The following is a 23617-nucleotide window of genomic DNA, read 5'->3' as shown; positions in this document are numbered from 1 at the left end:
ACAGAGATACCTGAAGGGATTTCCACTCGCTATAGAATTTCAGAATTTCTAGATTTTTGTATATGGGATCCAATTCTGTCCCGGGTGCTAAATATACAGCTCCTGTATGGAGCCATAAGACGGCCATGCAGACGAAGCAATTGTGCACTAAGCAAAAAATGTTCAGATTTCTTATACACTATTGCAGTTAAACTAATCGAAGGACAGACATAAAACCTCTATTAACATAACCACACTATAAATCTAAAATGTGAGGACTTTTTAAAAAAAAATTTTTAAGAGCTGAGGCAAGTGCTCTCTATCGCCCAAAGTGCAAGAAAAAGTGCAAACGTGTCACACAAAAAAAAAGTGCACAAAGGATGCGGTCTATCGCTAAGCCCTTCTCCAACAGGAGAGAGGCCCCCCCCAACAAACCTACCCTTCACCTCCGGGCTAAAAGGCACCTGCAAGGATCCAGGTTCAATGCCCTTTTTCGCCGAAGCTACTTAGGGGCTGAAAATGCACCTGGCTTCAACCTAGGCGTTAACCAAGGTATCAGCCAAGGAGCCGTATACTGATGGCATCTTGACCAAAGCCAAGATGCTCAGGGGTTGCAGGGAGGTGAGGAACCTAATGGCCACACACACCTCCATTAGACCGCCAGGAGGGACACCCAGAAGGGCTACCGCATCCTGACAATCCTGTGTACAAATAAAAACATGCAACATGGCACAGTGACATACAAAAATAATAAATAAGTGAAGATATACTGCCCGGTCATCCAGCCAGATCTATAAAAATTTCCCTGATGCTAGCCAGAAGGCCGGGATAACAAGGGTGAGGGCCAAAGGTGAAGAGTATATGGTGCAGTGCGTTCACTCAGTGAGCTATAATACCCAGTGAGTTTTGGCAGCTCAGGGTCACCCCTCCCCGAGGCACAGAAGTACCTCGGCTCTACACCCCCCAACCTAATGGCGAGACCTGGAGGAAACAGGTCACATCAGGGCAGCCGTTGAGCTGGTTACGTGGCACCAGGCCCGGAACGCCCCGGTACACCTGCCCCCTACCATGCAGCACCCATCCCCGCCAGCTCCATACTGGTGTTGTATGGCCCACCAGCATGAAACTGATAAGAACAGACACTACACTTGATCTTAGCCAAAAGGCCAAGAAGGGTGAGGACTCCTTGCATTTACAAATGAAACTAAATACAAACTATAAGAATGAATGATTCATAGAGGTGGGCTGAGCTGAGGTGGGCACATTTACCTTCCCAACTTGAGGAGGGAAATCAGTTTTAATTTCCAGGAGACTGGAGAGCAAGGGGTGAGCGAGAGGGTGAACAAGTTTTGGGCCTCCTCTCTTGGGACTGTGGTTGTGGTGTTACGAACCAGTAGTGGCAACAGAAATGGAAACGTTACATTATTTTGTCTTTTATTTACCTATAGGGAATGCATAGTTACGTCCATTGGTTTTTCATTCTTCCAAAATTTATGTTCAATAGAAAGTCACAGGTTCTTACATTTTACCTGGATAAATCAGAACAATTGGGAGCAGCTGGGGTACTTTCATTTAACCAAATAAACCCCCACAACCTCAAGCAACTGCGCCAGTTTCTCAATGAAACGTCTTGAGTTTGCAATGGAAACATACATGTCCTGTATTGATGGAGGGTGGGTGCTTAGTATCATTTATCTAGGTGGCCTTCAGAACCCCAGTTTAACACTGTCTAAAAAATAATTCAAAATATTTATCAGTGGTAATTTTGGCTTTCAACATGGATTTTGTGCAGCTCCATTGGGGAGGAAGGGTAGTTATCAATGACTGACACCAGATTAGTGCAAAAAAAGGTTTCAATATTTAATGCAAACAATGTAAAAGGCGCAAACTTTTCCGCTAAAATGAGGCTTATGCTAACATTTGTGACTTTTCACGCTAGTTTTCTGGTGTCAAGCATTGATAAATTCCCCCGTGAATGTTTCCAGGCCTGTGTTAGTCCTTGTGAATAGGGATTTGCATGACATGCAAATCACGGAAATTCCTCACATTGACTACACCTCTTTTAGTACCTGTAGCACATGGCAAAACCTCATTTTTTTACGCTTAGACAGGTGCATAATTGCTATCAGATAATATCTCTATGGAAATTCCTTATCCCCACTTATCAATCCTCAAGGGCAACATTTACCAAATTCTAGTGTCGCCATAATGCTGTGAAATCCAAAATCCACATGCAATTGTTGAGTTGTCACAACACCTATTAGACCCATGCTGTCCCACTACAAATCTCCCTTAATGCCTATAGCTCAGTGAGACGATCGGCATGATGCTTTTAAGATTTCAATGTAATCTACGTAATCATCTACAAATAAGCAGCTAATTAAGTCAATGTCCTACAATGGAGAGAGATGAAGGCTTAACATCGGAGTAACAATACTGTTACGCCGAGCGCTCCGGGTTCCCGCTCCTCCCCGGAGCGCTCGCTTCACCTCCTCCGCTGCAGCGCCCCGGTCACGTCCTCTGACCCGGGGCGCTGCGATCCTGCTGCTAGCCGGGATGCGATTCGCGATGCGGGTAGCGCCCGCTCGCGATGCGCACCCCGGCTCCCCTACCTGACTCGCTCCCCGTCTGTTCTGTCCCGGCGCGCGCGGCCCCGCTCCCTAGGGCGCGCGCGCGCCGGGTCTCTGCGATTTAAAGGGCCACTGCGCCGCTGATTGGCGCAGTGGTTCCAATTAGGGTTATCACCTGTGCACTCCCTATATTACCTCACTTCCCTTGCACTCCCTTGCCGGATCTTGTTGCCTTAGTGCCAGTGAAAGCGTTCCTTGTGTGTCCCTTGCCAGTGTTTCCAGACCTTCTGCCGTTGCCCCTGACTACGATCCTTGCTGCCTGCCCCGACCTTCTGCTACGTCCGACCTTGCTTCTGCCTACTCCCTTGTACCGCGCCTATCTTCAGCAGCCAGAGAGGTGAGCCGTTGCTAGTGGATACGACCTGGTCACTACCGCCGCAGCAAGACCATCCCGCTTTGCGGCGGGCTCTGGTGAAAACCAGTAGTGGCTTAGAACCGGTCCACTAGCACGGTCCACGCCAATCCCTCTCTGGCACAGAGGGTCCACTACCTGCCAGCCGGCATCGTGACAGTAGATCCGGCCATGGATCCCGCTGAAGTTCCTCTGCCAGTTGTCGCTGACCTCACCACGGTGGTCGCCCAGCAGTCACAACAGATTGCGCAACAAGGCCAACAGCTGTCTCAACTGACCGTTATGCTACAACAGTTGCTACCACAGCTTCAGCAGTCATCTCCTCCGCCAGCTCCTGCACCTCCTCCGCAGCGAGTGGCCGCTCCTGGGATACGCTTATCCTTGCCGGATAAATTTGATGGGGACTCTAAGTTTTGCCGTGGCTTCCTTTCCCAATGTTCCCTGCATCTGGAGATGAGGTCGGACCTGTTTCCCACTGTAAGGTCTAAGGTGGCTTTCGTAGTCAGTCTTCTGTCCGGAAAAGCCCTGTCATGGGCCACACCGCTCTGGGACCGCAATGACCCCGTCACTGCCTCTGTACACTCCTTCTTCTCGGAAATCCGAAGTGTCTTTGAGGAACCTGCCCGAGCCTCTTCTGCTGAGACTGCCCTGTTGAACCTGGTCCAGGGTAATTCTTCCGTTGGCGAGTATGCCGTACAATTCCGTACACTTGCTTCAGAATTGTCCTGGAATAATGAGGCCCTCTGCGCGACCTTCAAAAAAGGCCTATCCAGCAACATTAAAGATGTTCTGGCCGCACGAGAAATTCCTGCTAATCTACATGAACTTATTCACCTAGCCACTCGCATTGACATGCGTTTTTCTGAAAGGCGTCAGGAACTCCGCCAAGATATGGACTCTGTTCGCACGAGGCGTTTCGTCTCCTCGGCCCCTCTCTCCTCTGGTCCCCTGCAATCTGTTCCTGTGCCTCCCGCCGTGGAGGCTATGCAGGTCGACCGGTCTCGCCTGACACCTCAAGAGAGGACACGACGCCGTATGGAGAACCTCTGCCTGTACTGTGCTAGTACCGAACACTTCCTGAGGGATTGTCCTATCCGTCCTCCCCGCCTGGAAAGACGTACGCTGACTCCGCACAAAGGTGAGACAGTCCTTGATGTCTACTCTGCTTCTCCACGTCTTACTGTGCCGGTGCGGATGTCTGCTTCTGCCTTCTCCTTCTCTACAGTGGCCTTCTTGGACTCTGGTTCTGCAGGAAATTTTATTTTGGCCTCTCTCGTCAACAGGTTCAACATCCCAGTGACCAGTCTCGCCAGACCCCTCTACATCAATTGTGTAAATAATGAAAGATTGGACTGTACCATACGTTTCCGCACGGAGCCCCTTCTTATGAGCATCGGATCTCATCATGAGAGGATTGAACTTTTGGTCCTCCCCAATTGCACCTCGGAGATTCTCCTTGGACTTCCCTGGCTTCAACTTCATTCCCCAACCCTGGATTGGTCCACTGGGGAGATCAAGAGTTGGGGGTCCTCTTGTTCCAAGAACTGTCTAAAACCGGTTCCCAGTAACCCTTGCCGTAACTCTGTGGTTCCTCCAGTAACCGGTCTCCCTAAGGCCTATATGGACTTCGCGGATGTTTTCTGCAAAAAACAAGCTGAGACTCTACCTCCTCACAGGCCTTATGATTGCCCTATCGACCTCCTCCCGGGTACTACTCCACCCCGGGGCAGAATTTATCCTCTCTCTGCCCCAGAGACTCTTGCCATGTCCGAATACGTCCAGGAGAATCTAAAAAAGGGCTTTATCCGTAAATCCTCCTCTCCTGCCGGAGCCGGATTTTTCTTTGTCTCCAAAAAAGATGGCTCCCTACGTCCTTGCATTGACTACCGCGGTCTTAATAAAATCACGGTTAAGAACCGCTACCCCTTACCCCTCATCTCTGAACTCTTTGATCGCCTCCAAGGTGCCCACATCTTCACTAAATTGGACTTAAGAGGCGCCTACAACCTCATCCGCATCAGAGAGGGGGACGAGTGGAAAACGGCATTTAACACCAGAGATGGACACTTTGAGTATCTGGTCATGCCCTTTGGACTGTGCAATGCCCCTGCCGTCTTCCAAGACTTTGTCAATGAAATTTTTCGTGATCTATTATACTCCTGTGTTGTGGTATATCTGGACGATATCCTAATTTTTTCTGCCAATCTAGAAGAACACCGCCAGCATGTCCGTATGGTTCTTCAGAGACTTCGTGACAACCAACTCTATGCCAAAATTGAGAAATGTCTGTTTGAATGCCAATCTCTTCCTTTTCTAGGATATTTGGTCTCTGGCCAGGGACTACAGATGGATCCAGACAAACTCTCTGCCGTCTTAAATTGGCCACGCCCCTCCGGACTCCGTGCTATCCAACGCTTTTTGGGGTTCGCCAATTATTACAGGCAATTTATTCCACATTTTTCTACCATTGTGGCTCCTATCGTGGCTTTAACCAATAAAAATGCTGATCCCAAGTCCTGGCCTCCTCAAGCAGAAGACTCCTTTAAACAACTCAAGTCTGCCTTTTCTTCGGCTCCCGTGCTCTCCAGACCTGACCCTTCCAAACCCTTCCTATTGGAGGTTGATGCCTCCTCAGTAGGAGCTGGAGCTGTTCTTCTACAAAAAAATCCTTCCGGGCATGCTGTCACTTGTGGTTTTTTCTCTAGGACCTTCTCTCCAGCGGAGAGGAACTACTCCATCGGGGATCGAGAGCTTCTAGCCATTAAATTAGCACTTGAGGAATGGAGGCATCTGCTGGAGGGATCAAGATTTCCTGTTATTATCTACACCGACCACAAGAACCTCTCCTACCTCCAGTCGGCCCAACGGCTGAATCCTCGCCAGGCCCGGTGGTCTCTGTTCTTTGCCCGATTTAATTTTGAGATTCACTTTCGTCCTGCCGATAAGAACATTAGAGCCGATGCTCTCTCTCGCTCCTCGGATGCCTCAGAAGTTGATCTCCCTCCGCAACACATCATTCCACCTGACTGCCTGATCTCCACTTCTCCTGCCTCCATCAGGCAGACTCCTCCAGGAAAGACCTTTGTTTCTCCACGCCAACGCCTCGGAATCCTCAAATGGGGTCACTCCTCCCATCTCGCAGGTCATGCGGGCATCAAGAAATCTGTGCAACTCATCTCCCGCTTCTATTGGTGGCCGACTCTGGAGACGGATGTTGGGGACTTTGTGCGAGCCTGCACTATCTGTGCCCGGGATAAGACTCCTCGCCAGAAGCCCGCTGGTTTTCTTCATCCTCTGCCTGTCCCCGAACAGCCTTGGTCTCTGATTGGTATGGATTTTATTACTGATTTACCCCCTTCCCGTGGCAACACCGTTATTTGGGTGGTCGTTGATCGATTCTCCAAAATGGCACATTTCATTCCTCTTCCTGGTCTTCCTTCTGCGCCTCAGTTGGCTAAACAATTTTTTGTACACATTTTTCGTCTTCACGGGTTGCCTACGCAGATTGTCTCGGATAGAGGGGTCCAATTCGTGTCTAAATTCTGGAGAGCTCTCTGTAAACAACTCAAGATTAAATTAAATTTTTCCTCTGCATATCATCCCCAGTCCAATGGACAAGTAGAAAGAATTAACCAGATCCTGGGTGATTATTTGCGACATTTTGTTTCCTCCCGCCAGGATGACTGGGCAGATCTCCTTCCATGGGCCGAATTCTCGTATAACTTCAGGGTCTCTGAATCTTCCTCCAAATCCCCATTTTTCGTGGTGTACGGCCGTCACCCTCTTCCCCCCCTCCCTACCCCCTTGCCCTCTGGTCTGCCCGCTGTGGATGAAATTTCTCGTGACCTTTCCATTATATGGAGAGAGACCCAAAATTCTCTCTTACAGGCTTCTTCACGCATGAAGAGGTTCGCGGATAAGAAAAGAAGAGCTCCCCCCGTTTTTTCCCCTGGAGACAAGGTATGGCTCTCCGCTAAATATGTCCGCTTCCGTGTCCCTAGCTACAAGTTGGGACCACGCTATCTTGGTCCTTTCAAAATTTTGTGTCAAATTAATCCTGTCTCTTATAAACTTCTTCTTCCTCCTTCTCTTCGTATCCCTAATGCCTTTCACGTCTCTCTTCTCAAACCACTCATCCTCAACCGTTTTTCTCCCAAATCTGTTCCTCCCACTCCTGTTTCCGGCTCCTCGGACGTCTTCTCGGTCAAGGAGATTTTGGCTGCCAAAAAGGTCAGAGGGAAAAATTTTTTTTTAGTAGACTGGGAGGGTTGTGGTCCTGAAGAGAGATCCTGGGAACCTGAGGACAACATCCTTGACAAAAGTCTGCTCCTCAGGTTCTCAGGCTCCAAGAAGAGGGGGAGACCCAAGGGGGGGGGTACTGTTACGCCGAGCGCTCCGGGTTCCCGCTCCTCCCCGGAGCGCTCGCTTCACCTCCTCCGCTGCAGCGCCCCGGTCACGTCCTCTGACCCGGGGCGCTGCGATCCTGCTGCTAGCCGGGATGCGATTCGCGATGCGGGTAGCGCCCGCTCGCGATGCGCACCCCGGCTCCCCTACCTGACTCGCTCCCCGTCTGTTCTGTCCCGGCGCGCGCGGCCCCGCTCCCTAGGGCGCGCGCGCGCCGGGTCTCTGCGATTTAAAGGGCCACTGCGCCGCTGATTGGCGCAGTGGTTCCAATTAGGGTTATCACCTGTGCACTCCCTATATTACCTCACTTCCCTTGCACTCCCTTGCCGGATCTTGTTGCCTTAGTGCCAGTGAAAGCGTTCCTTGTGTGTCCCTTGCCAGTGTTTCCAGACCTTCTGCCGTTGCCCCTGACTACGATCCTTGCTGCCTGCCCCGACCTTCTGCTACGTCCGACCTTGCTTCTGCCTACTCCCTTGTACCGCGCCTATCTTCAGCAGCCAGAGAGGTGAGCCGTTGCTAGTGGATACGACCTGGTCACTACCGCCGCAGCAAGACCATCCCGCTTTGCGGCGGGCTCTGGTGAAAACCAGTAGTGGCTTAGAACCGGTCCACTAGCACGGTCCACGCCAATCCCTCTCTGGCACAGAGGGTCCACTACCTGCCAGCCGGCATCGTGACAAATACTCCTTTAACCTTTAAGGGCTGTGAATACACTGGATTTGTGGGAAAGGATTCCATTACTATTTTATTGGAGAAATTTTACATTTATCAAGTGACTCTCGAATGAGCAATTTTGTACATTTTAGAATTTGAAAATTGACTTTTTTTGCCAACTTTTAGTCCTTATGCTAGTTCTGTGCCTTGCTTAATATCCATATACCTAAAATGTAACTTCAATTTATAGCAATCAAGAAAGAAACTAAGTGGCACTGATACCTTCAGCCCGCAGCTACTCGAGATGGACACGAACAATCCATGTAGGATAACCAGCCGTTTCCAGTAGCGGTGGTGCTAGGACAATGTAGACAGCAATCAATAATAGAAAAGCCAAAAGGATGAACAGGCGTCCTGCACTCACTGCATAGAACCTGGTTAATCAGCTCCCATCTTGGGTTGCTCCTCCGGCAAGGACTTCCAAACGATGTGGGGCGCTGAGCGCCCCACATCGTTTGGAAGTCCCTGCCGGAGGAGCAGCCCGAGATGGGAGCTGATTAACCAGGTTCTATGCGGTGAGTGCAGGACGCCTGTTCGTCCCTTTGGCTTTTCGATTATTGATTGCTGTCTACATTGTCCTAGCACCACCGCTACTGGAAAGCCCGAGATGGGAGCTGATTAACGAGGTTCTATGCGGTGAGTGCAGGACGCCTGTTCGTCCCTTTGGCTTTTCTAGCTTCAATTTACGATCATAAAATGCTACTTTCCAAATAAAATAAAAATGTCATTTAAGACCTTCAAGTTGGTCTTGTCAGAGTTGTAAGGTCATGAAGGGTCAGTGGCTAGACTATTACACCTACATACCTTTACAATCTGGACACTTCCAATGCAGATGTCTTCAAGATGCGAAGAAAGATCACCAGTCTGGCCCCTCTTGGAATATCATGTGGTCAAGAATGTGAAGTCCATTTGTGAGTGATTCTCCCGATATTTGGTCTTTAAAGTTGAGGGTACCGAGGCGCATTAACCTTATGTGCCCTTTCTGTCTGTTCTTGGAGATGCTTCTTCTTTCGTCTTCTTTTTCTCCAGTCTAAGGAATCAGGATTTTTGTTATGTCCTTAGAATGAAGAGACTTTGTATCGTCCATTGACACATTGACAATCTCAATAGTAGGACTGCAGCTGATCTGTAGTCTATGGTTATAGGGCAGTCATTGCCTTGAGAGGAGATGTTTGGGGACATCCAGTAACCAAGTCTCCTATGGAGATCTCAGAATGGCTTTTGTTATAAGTCTTCTGCACACATCCATGCTTAGAGAACGCAGCAGCAGCATCTGTTCCCATCCACACTCGGCTCCTGAAATACTTTCAGTTCCAGGCTGCTCCTCTCTCACACCTAAACTTTCCAGGTTGCACCTCTGCCTTTTTCCCAGTGGGGCTCCACCTCCAGCTCTCTGATGACTTTAACCCTTCGTGTGGTTCGCAATGCTTTCCCCTGTGAAGTTCAACTCACTAAAAAGGAGGGGTGTGTCACCCAGCAGACTGCTGAAACACACAAGAAAGGAAGAGGGATTTGAAGGATTACCTGTGAGATGTACATTAGTAAAGGAAATGTAAAAAGCGCCTGATAGTCTGCAGGATGTATGGTGTGCTTAGGAAGGAAGCAATGACAGCATCCACAGTAATCGTGTGACACCGGGAGAACACCTGGATTAGACGGTAGACCATCGGCTGTTCACACTCCGAGTGTCTACTCAAGGTGGAACACATAAGCTAGTGCGTCTGCAAGAAATACTGGAGGTCACAATTAGTCATTAAAGTGCTGTAAAATAACCCGGCCAGACTGCAGTTAAACTGGTACAAGTTGTTGTCTTTAAATACTGCATCACATTTTTATGTACAATGGGTCAGATTTATCAAAACTGGTGCAAAAGAAAGCGGAGGAGTTACCACCAGCCACCGATCAGATTGCTTCTAAATTCTGGAATTCAGATGGCTCTTCAAGGGGTACTCAGGCCCTAGACATCTTATCCCTATCTAAACGAACGCTGGGTGCAACAGGGAGATTACGGGGGTCCCCAGCAGAGGGACCCCCGCGATCTCCCTGCTGCACTCGGCATTCTTTTAGAGCGTCGGGTGCTGCAACTGAGGCTCGTGACATCACGGCCATGTCCCGGTTGTGATGTCACGGCCATGCCCCCTCAATGCAAGTCTATGCAATGCAAGGCCATGCCCCGGTTGTGATGGCACTAGCCACGCCCCCTCCCATAGACTTGCATTGAGGGGGCATGGCCGTGACATCGCGAGCCGGGCGTAACCATGACATCACAAACCTCTGCCCCACATCGCCAGTCATCTGGCACGGAGCGAAGTTCACTCCATGCAACGGATGTCTGGGGTACCGCAGCTGAGATCGTGGGGGTCCCCAGATCAGACATCTTATCCCCTATCCTTTGAATAGGAGATAAGATGTCTAGGGGCGGAGTACCCCTTTAAGAACCAATTACCTTAGTTCTGACTCTCTCCGCATTATTTGCGTTGAACAAATTTGCGCCATTATACACCATAGTACTAGCCAAATATATGTTTTTATTAACATCAGTTGAATTGCTAGCACTGAACACCCAAGACACATGTCCCGAGCAGTGACGTAGCGTGGGTTGTCAGAACCCGGGGCAAAGCAAGTAATTTGCGCCCCCTAACCCGTGGATTTTAGCACTCGAGTCTCTTCCACTAGATTAGTTAAAGAAACCCTTACCCCCTAAGCACATGTATTGTTTGTTATGAAAATATTGATGTAATTAAAGTAAAATGCATCTAAATACAAGTTTATTTTCAAACACTTTATTGAGTGCGAACATGCATTACACATTCTCCACATTATCAGCAGGTCTATGAATACAAATCTACAAATGTAGTAACCTAGCATGGGCCGCGCTATTATATGTCGTCTCACAACCATCGTAAACGACAAAAAATATCAAGAACAAAAACTAAACATCAAAATGGAACCATACCCTGGAGATGATCCAAGACTGGGCTAGATGGCAGCTCCCCCACATTAGGTCAGCAGTTCCCCCACAATAGTAGGCAGGTTCCTCACAATAGTAGGCAGTTCCCCCACAATATTAGGCAGCTCCTCCCCCCACAATATTAGGCAGCTCCCCCACATTTGTAGGCAGCCCCCCCCCCCCACATTAGGTCAGCAGTTCCCCCACAATAGTAGGCAGCTTCCCCCCCACCCCACAGACATACAGCTTCCAGCCATATACAGTGTATGGCTGGAGGCTGTATGTCTGTACTGCTGCCCCCACAGTGATCCGGTCACCGCTCCTCCGGCCCGGGGTCACATCTACTGCTATGGCCTATGGAACATAGCGGTAGGTGCCGGGACCGGGGGAGCGGTGACCGGAACACTGAAGAAGATGACGCGCCGCCGGTCACTTACCAGGCCCCGACCAGCACGCGTCCTCCTGGGATGATCCTGCGGTCCTCCTGCGTCTCTATGGTTGTACGCACGGGACGTCAACCATAGAGGCGGAGAAGCGAAGGAACGAAGGAGGACGTGCGCTGGCCGGGGAATGGTGAGTGACCGGGGGACATCCTTATGTCCCGAAAAGATTTTTCGGGACACAGGGATGTCCAGGATAGGAATACTTCTTTTTATGTGCCCGGGCCGGCTCCTGTTTGTGTGGGGGCAGGCGGGGGCCGACCAGAGCATATAAAAACTAATACTGTATACTAAAAACCAGGGGGCCTCCAGCTGTTGGGAAACTACAACTCCCAGCATGCCCGGACAGCCTTTGCTGGTCCGGGTATGCTGGGAGTTGTAGTTTTAGAACAGCTGGAGGCCCCCTGGTTTTTAGTATATAGTATTAGTTTTTATATGCTTTGGCTGGCCCCCACCTGCAGCCACACACGGGAGCCGGACCGAAAGTATTCCTATCCCAGAGAGCACGCCCCCCCAGATGTTGTGCCCGGTGCGGCCGGCCCACCCTGCACCCCCCACACTACGTCTCTGGTCCCGAGTCTTCAGCTCGGCACCATTGTTTTCCTGGCACGAGTAATTACAAAAATCTTTGCATTTGCCTTCCCCCCCTTTTCCCGTTGCCCCATAGTAGAGGGTTGCAATGGGATTGGTATCCAGCAGATCCCACAGGACCCAGTATAAAATTTGCAGGAGCGGGCAGTCAAAGAAAATAGAGTGGGTCCCGCAAAATCCAGCGCAGTTCCCCAAACCTCTGAAATGTCACAGGGGGCTGATGAAACGGCATGGGGGGGAGTAATGAAATTGCACAGGGCGGACTATCTCTAATAACTGTGACGAAATGTTTGCGGGAATGGGCGGGATTGGACACACATGTTGCGGGAGCTGGCAGGAGTTGGATGCACACCTTGCGGCAGCGGGTGTTAATGGTCAGAAATACTGAGGGAGCGGAATTAAGAAAACTGTCCCATGCAGCCCCATAGTGCCCCTGTCATCTTCAGAGTCTACCAAAAGCCCAGTGGTATTGCTAGCACTGGGCAACCGTGACACATGCCCCAGGTCTTGGGACCACTGTTTTCCTGGTACCAGTAATCCCCACATTCTTTGTATCTGCATTCTTCCCCTTGTTACAACTAGATGGCAAGCGCTCTCCTGCCCCGTTCTCCTCTGCCGGCGGTGCAGCAGTTCGCATCGCGGGACGCACCCGCATGCGAACGCCAGACCGTTACTCACTTCTTGCCTCCTCCGCTGTCCCAGCATGTGTGTACCTGCCCTCTGGGGCGTGCGCGCACTGGCTCTCTGTGATTTAAAGGGCCAGTGCACCCTTAATTGGTTACTGCTGTTCGCTGACACTATCAGTGTCAGCACTTCCTGTGTTCCCTTGCCAGATCTTTGCGCTCATTAGCCAAGAGAAAGCGCTCCTGTTCCGCATTGCCTTGCTGTATTCTAACCTCCTTGTTTCCTTCCTTACTACGCTCATGTGCCGCCTGACCTGACCTTCTGCTTTTCCTGACTACAAGTTTGCTTCATCCTTCCAGTGCCACATGTCACCTCGGCAGCCTGTGTGGACGAGTCGTGCCAGGGGTAGCAACCTGGGTAGCCACAGCAAGTCCATCCCGCTTTGCAGTGGGCTTTGGTGAATACCAGCGGCACCTTAGACTCCGCTCCTTGGTACGGCCCACATCATTGTCCACACAGGTTCAGAGGATCCACTTCTTCAGTGTCGCTTACACCCCTTTTCCCCTTGCCCCATAGTAGAGGACTGCAATGGGACTGGTATCCCGTGGGACCGCTCTAAATTTTGGAGGACCCACTGTATTGTCTGTGACCTGATATATAACTTGCGGGAGAGAATAGTCACAGACAATACAGTGGGTCTCGCAAAATTCAGCGCAGTCCCGCATACCACAGGGAGGGCTGATGAAATGCCACAGGGGGCTGATGAAATGGCATCAGAGGTAACTATCTCCCTTTTCCTGTTGCCCCATGGTAGAGGACCGCAATGGGATTGGTATCCTGCGTGTCCTGCAGGACCTGATATAAACCTTGCGGGAGCGAGCAGTAATGATCAAAAATCCAGCGGGAGCAGGATTGAGAAAACAGTCCCCTGCAGTGCTTTATCCCATAGTGTCCCAGGCTTCCTTAGAGTCTACCTATAGCCCAGTCAGGGCCGTTTTTAATGCGGGGCAAAAGGGGCAGCTGCCCTGGGCCCTGTCATTCCTGGGGGCCCAAAGCAGCTAGCCCTTTTGCCCTACGCTAAAGCAGCTAGCTACCACCAGTCCAATCCATCTGCAGATTGAGCTCACAGAAACGCATATTCATTAGAAAAATGTAATAATACCCACCCGATCATGTCCCCACTGTCCCGCCGCTGGACCGATGATGAAGGGTGATGATGTTGGGTGTTTGGGTGTGATGATGATGAAGGGTGATGATGATGGGTGTTGGGGTGTGATGATGAGGGGTGATGATGATGGGTTTTGGGGTGTGATGATGATGAAGGGCAATGATGATGGGTGTTGGAGTGTGATGATGATGATGATGATGGGTGTTGGGGTGTGATGATGATCAAAGGTGATGATGATTGGTCTTCATCACCCCCTCCCCCAGCATGCACATTACTGTACCTCAAGTTACCCTCATTATCTTCCCCAACATTATTGTGCATCATATGATATGACATATAATATGTGGGGGCACTTATGTATAATTTATTTATTTGTGGAGCACAGTTTGTTTTGCCTTTCAGAGGTATAGTGTATATTATAAGTAATTTCTGGGATGGTATGGTTTACAGTATGTTGAGGTATTAGATTCAAAGGGTACAGAGGGAGCAGTGGAGTAGTATGTTGTAGAATTATATTCAGAGGGTACAGTGTGTGACAATATTATATTCAGAGGGTACAGTGTGTGGCAGTATTATATTCAGAAGGTACAGTGTGTGGCAGTATTATATTCAGAGGGTACAGTGTGTGAAAATATTATATTCAGAGGGTACAGTGTGTGACAATATTATATTCAGAGGGTACAGTGTGTGGCAGTATTATATTCAGAAGGTACAGTGTGTGGCAGTATTATATTCAGAGGGTACAGTGTGTGAAAATATTATATTCAGAGGGTACAGTGTGTGACAATATTATATTCAGAGGGTACAGTGTGTGGCAGTATTATATTCAGAGGGTACAGTGTGTGACAGTATTATATTCAGAGGGTACAGTGTGTGAAAATATTATATTCAGAGGGTACAGTGTGTGACAATATTATATTCAGAGGGTACAGTGTGTGGCAGTATTATATTCAGAAGGTACAGTGTGTGGCAGTATTATATTCAGAGGGTACAGTGTGTGAAAATATTATATTCAGAGGGTACAGTGTGTGACAATATTATATTCAGAGGGTACAGTGTGTGGCAGTATTATATTCAGAGGGTACAGTGTGTGAAAATATTATATTCAGAAGGTACAGTGTGTGACAATATTATATTCAGAGGGTACAGTGTGTGGCAGTATTATATTCAGAGGGTACAGTGTGTGGCAGTATTATATTCAGAAGGTACAGTGTGTGAAAATATTATATTCAGAGGGCACAGTGTGGCTGTATTATATTCAGAGGGTACGGAGTATGCTAGTATTTAGAGGGTGCATTGTGTTGTAGTATTATATTCAGAGGGAACAGTGCGTTGCAGTATTATATTCTGAGGGTATAGTGTGTGACAGTATTATATTCAGAGGGTACAGTGTGTTGTAGAATTATATTCAGAGGGTGCAGTGTTTGACAGTGTTATATTCAGAGGGTACAATGTCTGGCAGTATTATATTCAGAGGGTGCAGTGTGTGGCAGTATTATATTCAGAGGGTATAGTGTGTGTCAGTATTATATTCAGAGGATACAGTGTGTTGTACTATTATATTCAGAGAATACACTGTGTTTTAGTATTATATTCATAGGGTACAGTGTGTGGCAGTATTATATTCAGAGGGAACAGTATTTGGCAGTATTATATTCAGAGGGTATAGTGTGTGGGAGTATTATATTCAGAGGGTATAGTGTGTGGCAGTATTATATTCAGAGGGTACAGTGTGTGGTAGTATTATATTCGGAGGCTACAGTGTGTGGTAGTGTTATATTCAGAAGAAACAGTGTGTGGCAGTATTATATTCAGGAGCACAGTGTCTGGCAGTATTATACTAATTATTGTTTTCATATAGAGGATCGGAATTTGCTGACATAGTGAGAAGCCAATGCCATCTGGGCATGAAGTTCTTCAGAGAGAAGATCTAGCTAGAAGAAGTCACAGCGGTATGTACCATTTGAATTGGAAAACGAAAGACTAAAGAAGACAATGTCACTGATATCATTGCATATTCTGTCTGACTGTCCCATCGGACCTATAATCAATTGTGAGTTCTGCAATGATGATGGGTGAAACTCTAACTCCCAGCATAACCTCGCCACTGCTTTGATCATACTGGAAGCTGGAGTTTTTACATGTTAAAAACGTGTTTAGCACTGACTGCTTTATTGGCATTTACTTTATTTGATTATTATACTTAAATAAATTTTCCCGACATGCTACACCATTGGCGTCCATCACAACAGGCTAAAAAAGTACTTGGAGGAGGGGTGGCGCAGCTGATGCAGTGTATTGGGTGACACCATTTTCTACCGCATGGGGTGACACCAACCCTAGCAATGCCACTGCGGCCTGGACTGATGGGGGACGTCGTGCAAGTGACGTTCCTCCACAGACCCACACAGGATGGCGTCAGCGGCGTCACACTTCAGTCCCGGCCGCCGCAGGAAAGAAGAAACCACGGACGACCAGGTGAGTGTGTCTGTAAGTATATCTGTCTGTAGTGTGTGTCTGTAAGTGTATGTCTGTTAGTGTCGGGCTGGGGGGGGGGGGGGCAGTGTGCTTTCTAACCTTATGTGGGGAAACTATGCTGTCTACCTGATGTGGGGGAACACTGCTGCATACCAAATGTGAGGCAACTGTGCTGTCTACCTGATGTGGGGAACTATGCTGTCTACCTAATGTGGGGGTACTATGCTGTCTACCTAATGTGGGGAAGCTATGCTGCCTACCTAATGTGGGGGAACTATGCTGTCTACCTAATGTGGGGAAACTATGCTGCCTACCTAATGTGGGGGAACTATGATGTCTACCTAATGTGGGGAAACTATGCTGTCTACCTAATGTGGGGGAACTATGCTGTCTACCTAATGTGGGGAAACTATGCTGCCTACCTAATGTGGGGAAATTGCTTTCCCAGGGTCCAATCAAAATTAAAGACAGCCCTGAGCCCAGTTGGACATTATATAGCTCATTATTTGGTGTATGACTAAGGTTCAGTCTTAGGACCGAAACGCGTCACCTTGTCATGTTCTCCTTGTCTTTTTGGCTTTCATTGGAATAAACATCCAGTTCCTTGATATTCGCGCTGGACATTTTGCTTTAGCTCATTATTTGGTATCACTGCAGGCGAGTCCAAATGGTCTGAATTTCAGGTGTAAATTTTTGCCTGTTACTGATTTGTGCTAATGTTACGTTCCATTTGAGGTGTTTGTGGCCAACTACTACCTGCATAGGATCCAAAAAGTAACATATCAACTTTCTATTTACATTTCCCTTCCTCAATTCATTGATCCAAAATTTGACCTTAAAAAATATACTGCATGGTCTAATGCAATATTTCCCAACCAGTGTTCCTCCACCTGTTGCAAAACTACAACTCCCAGCATGCCCGGACAGCCAAAGGCTGTCCGGGGTTGCATGGAGTTGTAGTTTTACAACAGGCACACTGGTTGGCAAACACTGGTTTTATGTTTGGTTTTTAGATCTGCCCACAGCCAAGATCTGCCCAAGATTTTCAATCTACTCTCTTTTTCTGAGACAAGCGCTGGGTGCAGGACCTGCCCACTCAGCCAATCACTGGCCGAGATGGGACACCACTGCTGCCAGTGATTGGCTGAGCCGGCAGGTCCTGCTTCAAGCGTTCATCATGAAAGCAGGAAGAAGAGAGAAAATCGGGGGACCAGACGGGGAGGAACGGGAGCTGCAGAGGACCGGGGCTAGGTAAGTATGGCTTTTTTTCTATTTTCCCACAGCTCCAGCGCCATGTTATTTAAGAAAACAAAGCCTGGTTAACCCGTTTAAAGTTTCCCTTTCATTTGAAGAAAAAAAAAACCTTTGACATAGTCAGAGTCTGCGTGTTCAGACTTACATTGATGAGTAGAACCAACCAGGAGAAGCTGTCAGATGAGTTCTTCACTCCCCAGCTTGTTGCTTTTTCTGTCTCTCTGCAGGGGACAGGCTCTATTGTAAATCTATGGAGTCCCCCTTATGCAAAGAAACTAGAGCACAACAAGCCAAGGAGTGAAGCGCTCATCTGACAGCTTGTCTCAGAAAAAGAGAGTAGATTGAGTAGATCGAGAGAAGAAGAGAGTAGACCATATAACACTGCTCAAAAAAATAAAGGGAACACTTAACACAATGTAACTCCAAGTCAATGACACTTCTGTGAAATCACACTGTCCACTCAGGAAGCAACACTGATTGACAATCAATTTCACATGGAACAGACAACAGGTGGAAATTATAGGCAATTAGCAAGACACCCCCAATAAAGGAGTGGTTCTGTAGGTGGTGACCACAGACCACTTCTCAGTTCCTATGCTTCTTGGCTGATGTTTTGGTCAATTTGAATGCTGGCAGTGCTTTCACTCTAGTGGTAGCATGAGATGGAGTCTACAACCCACACAAGTGGCTCAGGTAGTGCAGCTCATCCAGGATGGCACATCAATGCAAGCTGTGGCAAGAAGGTTTGCTGTGTCTGTCAGCGTAGTGTCCAGAGCATGGAGGCGCTACCAGGAGACAGGCCAGTACATCAGGAGACGTGGAGGAGGCCGTAGGAGGGCAACCACCCAGCAGCAGGACCGCTACCTCTGCCTTTGTGCAAGGAGGAGAAGGAAGAGCACTGCCAGAGCCCTGCAAAATGACCTCCAGCAGGCCACAAATGTGCATGTGTCCAGTCAAACGGTCAGAAACAGACTCGATGAGGGTGGTATGAGGGCCCGACGTCCATAGGTGGGGGTTGTGCTTATAGCCCAACACCGTGCAGGACGTTTGGCATTTGCCAGAGAACATCAAGATTGGAAAATTCGCCACTGGCGCCCAGTATTCTTCACAGATGAAAGCAGGTTCACACTGAGCTCATGTGACAGACGTGACAGAGTCTGGAGACGCCGTGTAGAACATTCTGCTGCCTGCAACTTACTCCAACATGACCAGTTTGGCAGTGGGTCAGTAATGGTGTGGGGTGGCATTTCTTTGGGGGCCGCACATTCCTCCATGTGCTTGCCAGAGGTAGTCTCACTGACATTAGGGACCGAGATGAGATTCTCAGACCCCTTGTGGACCATATGCTGGTGCTGTTGGCCTTGGGTTCCTCCTAATGCAAGACAATGCTAGACCTCATGTGGCTGGAGTGTGTCAGCAGTTCCTGCAAGAGGAAGGCATTGATCCTTTGGACTGGCCCCAGACCTGAATCCTATTGAGCACATCTGGGACATCATGTCTCGCTTCATCCACCAACGCCACGTTGCGCCACAGACTGCCCAGGAGTTGTTGGATGCTTTAGTCCAGGTCTAGGAGGACATCCCTCCGGAGACCATCTGCCTCCTCATCAGGAGCATGCCCAGGCTTTGTAGGGAGGTCATACGGGCACGTGGAGGCCACACACACTACTAAGCCTCATTTTGACTTGTTTTGAGGACATTACATCAAAGTTGGATCAGCCTGTAGTGGGGTCTTCCACTTTGATTTTGACTATGACTCCATATCCAGACCTCCATGGGTTGATAAATTTGATTTCCATTGATAATTTTTGTGTGATTTTGTTGTCAGCGCATTCAACTATGTGAAGACGAAAGTATTTCATACGATTAGTTCATTCATTCAGACCTAGGATGTGTTATCTTAGTGTTCCCTTTATTTTTTTGAGCAATGTATTTTTTCTTAAAGGAAATCTGTCATCAGCATCAACATGTTGGTATAGTCTTGTTGTGCAGGTGACTGGGACAATGGTATTTACCGTTTCCTGATGCATGGACCCCGCCGCTCTGTTATGCCTGGTGTTATGCCGAGCGCTCCGGGTCCCCGCTCCTCCCCGGAGCGCTCGCAGCATCCTCTCATTCGCAGCGCCCCGGTCAGACCTGCTGACCGGGTGCGCTGCAATATCACTCCCAGCCGGGATGCGATTCGCGACGCAGGAGGCGCCCGCTCGCGATGCGCATCCCGGCTCCCGTACCTGTCCCGTTCCCCGTCTGTCTTGTCCCGGCGCGCGCGGCCCCGCTCCTTAGGGCGCGCACGCGCCGGGTCTCTTCAATTTAAAGGGCCACTGAGCCACTGATTGGCGCAGCAGGCCTAATCAGTGTTATCACCTGTGCACTCCCTACTTATACCTCACTTCCCCTGCACTCCCTCGCCGGATCTTGTTGCCATTGTGCCAGTGAAAGCGTTCCCTTGTGTGTTCCTAGCCTGTGTTCCAGACCTCCTGCCGTTGCCCCTGACTACGATCCTTGCTGCCTGCCCTGACCTTCTGCTACGTCCGACCTTGCTCTTGTCTACTCCCTTGTACCGCGCTTATCTTCAGCAGTCAGAGAGGTTGAGCCGTTGCTGGTGGATACGACCTGGTCACTACCGCCACTGCAAGACCATCCCGCTTTGCGGCGGGCTCTGGTGAATACCAGTAGCAACTTAGAACCGGTCCACCAACACGGTCCACGCCAATCCCTCTCCGGCACAGAGGATCCACCTCCAGCCAGCCGAATCGTGACACCTGGTTTTGTAACTATGCTAATTAAGTGGCTTGGTGCACTTGGGTAGTTTCCGAGTGCACTGTAACATCCGGCCTGGATCTTCAGAGTAAATGGCCATTGTCATCAGTGTCACCATCAGTATCGCACAACAAGCCTATACCAACAGGTTAGTGTGGTTGATGTTGATGAATGATTCCCTTTAAAAGGCTGGATCCCCCCTTTATGAATAGTATACATCTGACTCTTGGCTTCTGTATGGCTGAATTCCTTAGTGAATATTCCTATACACAGTAGGGGAGTAAATATCCTATATATAATAATAATATTAATGTGAACCCAATCACTGCTAGTAGGGGAACTATTAAATATTACAAATTTGTATAGGAATAGATGTGTAAAAGAACGTATAGTTTGTTAGCTTTTGTCAAATGAAATAAATTCATTTTCAAGTATATTATCCCTGACAACTTTTTGTACAGCCAATGTCTCCGACAGCAAGAATTGAAAGCAATCCAGAGATGAAGAGGTTATTGTATTGGACGTAATATTTTGGGTATGCTGCCCCAGCTTGCAAGCCTGCCCTTGGGTGGGAGCCTGAGATCAGACCACACACAGAATAGAAATCCAATTCAGTCACCTAATTATACGCTCCATGCGCCTGAATTACCGGGTTGCAAAATAATGTAGCCTCAGAACGAGATCTAATCAGCTGACCAGACCGGGATGTCTGAGTATTGCTGGGGGTACTAGAGGCTGCGCCAGATGAATACAGACCATGGCGGCTTCACTGGGAAATTCATTCTTAAGTTTTTTTTGGCAACATGACTTTTTGTTACACCTCTTGTTACTCTCTTCCTCCTCCTCATTGATCCTGTTCACCCTGCCATCTAAATTATATATATATCTAAGTCTGTTACATGTCTCCTTGGGTGTCCATTCCAATCAACCTGTCTTATAGACCTCACATATTGGATAAATTCGATATATATTCAATAAACTTTCACCACAAGTTCTATTTGTCTCCAGAGATTGTGAAAAAGTCTGGCAGACAAATAGGCCATGACTTTGTTCATTGATTCCCTAGTTAGCTTTTCTTAAAAGAAATTTGTAATTAAAAAAACAAGTTTTAATCAAGTTTTTATACTAAGTGTATTTGGAAGAATTTTTGATAAATTTTTTTCTTCAAATTTTCAATCTATGTTATAAATTAATTGTGAAACTTTGAAGTTTTTATTTGGCCACTAAGCCTAACAGCTAAAGCTAAAAGCTGATACTTCTTTGGACTCCTGCTGGCCTGGCAAAAGTCCAAAATCAGGAAATGCAGTCTGGAGTGCTGAGGTGAGCGTGTGCAGCCTTATCCTGTGTGTAGCCTTAGGTGTGTGTAGCAGAGTTAGGGAAGAAGGTCTCCCCTGTATGGCTTCAGATGATGTCACGCCTGCTTGGTAATGCCCCTTCCTAGTCTGTGAATCTGACTGAGCAGAAAATACAGAGCATTATCAAGGTAGAAAACTAAAAAATAAAGGCAGGGGGTGGTTTATTATGATGGGGGCAGTGAGCTGGGAGAATTATAAAATTTAACAAGATTAGAGAGGTACTCTTTAGTTTACATTTTAGGAATCACATTGCAGTAGGCAGACTGGCTCAGTGTGCAGGTACACAGCCTAGGCTTTCTCAGTCTCTCTCTCTCCTGCACATAGCAAATGCTAAGTCACACCCCCACTTCCTGTGTTCTGTCCTGATCTAGCTGTTACTAGAGGCAGACTTAGCCAACAGGCAGACTTAGACAACAGGCAGTGGACCGAAGACTGCAGGAAAGGTAGACATTACTGGCCAAAAATGTGTGACTGTTTTTCTGGGGCAATTTTTGGTAACTTAAAGGAAATCTGTCATCAGTTTCACCAGCACTAACCTGTTAGTACAGACAGGTAGTGCAGGTGACACCGATGACAACTATACTTACCTGATCCTGTTCTGTGCTCTGGTTCTCCCTGTATTTTCCTCTGTATCTTCCATTCTGAGGCTAACTTGGAGCATGGGCGGGGCTTCCTGATGGCACCGCTGCTGTTTGCTGACAATGGGACCCAGCAGAGAAGCAGCAGCGACGACATCAGAAAGCTCCACCCATGCTCCAAGTTGGCCTCAGAATGGAAGATACGGAGGAAGATAGTGGTAGTAGTACGGAACATGATCAGGTAAGTATGGCTGTCATCAGTGTCACCTGCACTATCTGTCTGTAATGACAAGTTAGTGCAGGTGAACCTGACAGATTTTCTTTAAGTTATTTACAAATATGCTAGAAATCACATAGACTCTCAATTATAGGATGTTATTTGAAAATACAATGAAGAAAATAAAAAAACATATTTTTGACTTTAGGAGTCAACAAGGTTTAAACTGCTTGGTATAAAAGACCACACCCATAATTTTACAAAGGCAACAAGCATTTTAATGGTGATTGCAATTTTACTATTACGTTTGGGTTCTTTAATTGCTATTCCATAATTATCCTCTGTAAAAGTTCACCTTTTAGCATAGCAGGTGAGCTGGGAACTGGCAGGAGTACAGTCCTGCCAAGCTTCTTCCTCCTTACTCTGAAATGTAATACTCCTGTAGATGCCACATTACATAAGCCTGCAGAGTACCAGTCATACACATTTCTGGAGGTGGAGGGGTTAACGCCCGGGCTAATTATCTGTACCTCTGGCAGATTTATTGGCAAATAATTGAATCCCCCACACCCCCCCCCCCCCTCCTCTTCCCACCCACTTCTCACTACCTCAGGGGAGGGCAGAACCAGAGAACTGGGGGAAATGCGATTACCAGGAAAACAGAACTATTTGATCTTCTGTGCCAGAGAATTGGATACATGTTGATAAGAATCATGTATCTTTAGGAACAGAACCATAATTAGGAAAGTATATTACATATCTATGCAGGAATCAGCATCTTTTATAAGGCTGCTATGGTGGAGGGTCAAACTAAGAAGTAGGTATTTGTTTGAAAAACTGTGAAATGATTTTACAACGTGAACTCAAAGCGACTGTCCATTCCCCTAACTGGGCAGGTATTATGGACACCTACTTAAGAATAATAGGCAATAGAAGGGGCTGAAAATCTAGATCCATCTAGATCTTGTTGTAAACCAGGACATAAGAAAGGAACCTGCCTCATTTTTGCGTCCTGTTACATCCTATTTGAAGAGCATCGGACCTGGTTTTGAAGGCTGTTCCCGGACTAGGAGGGGGGGGGGGGGGGGTCAAGGGTCCCCTTGGCAGGGAGGATGCACATCCAA

The 23617-nt window shown here is 48.0% G+C and overlaps 1 protein-coding gene and 1 pseudogene across 1 annotated transcript in view; both read right to left on the bottom strand.

Moving 5' to 3' along the window:
- Window positions 1-8908, bottom strand: part of SP6 (Sp6 transcription factor) — a 32699-nt gene extending 23791 nt beyond the window's left edge. The window contains exon 1 of the mRNA XM_056548400.1: window positions 8884-8908. The gene's annotated coding sequence lies outside the window, so the exon portion shown is untranslated. The remainder of the gene's footprint in view (window positions 1-8883) is intronic.
- LOC130297191 (U2 spliceosomal RNA) lies at window positions 1075-1157 on the bottom strand (annotated as a pseudogene).
- Window positions 8909-23617: the final 14709 nt, after the last annotated feature.

Source organism: Hyla sarda, chromosome 12 (genome assembly GCF_029499605.1).
Source record: "Hyla sarda isolate aHylSar1 chromosome 12, aHylSar1.hap1, whole genome shotgun sequence".
NCBI classification, from domain to species: domain Eukaryota; kingdom Metazoa; phylum Chordata; class Amphibia; order Anura; family Hylidae; genus Hyla; species Hyla sarda.
Note: the sequence above shows the minus strand (reverse complement) of the source record. Positions and strands in the feature narration are given on the sequence as shown.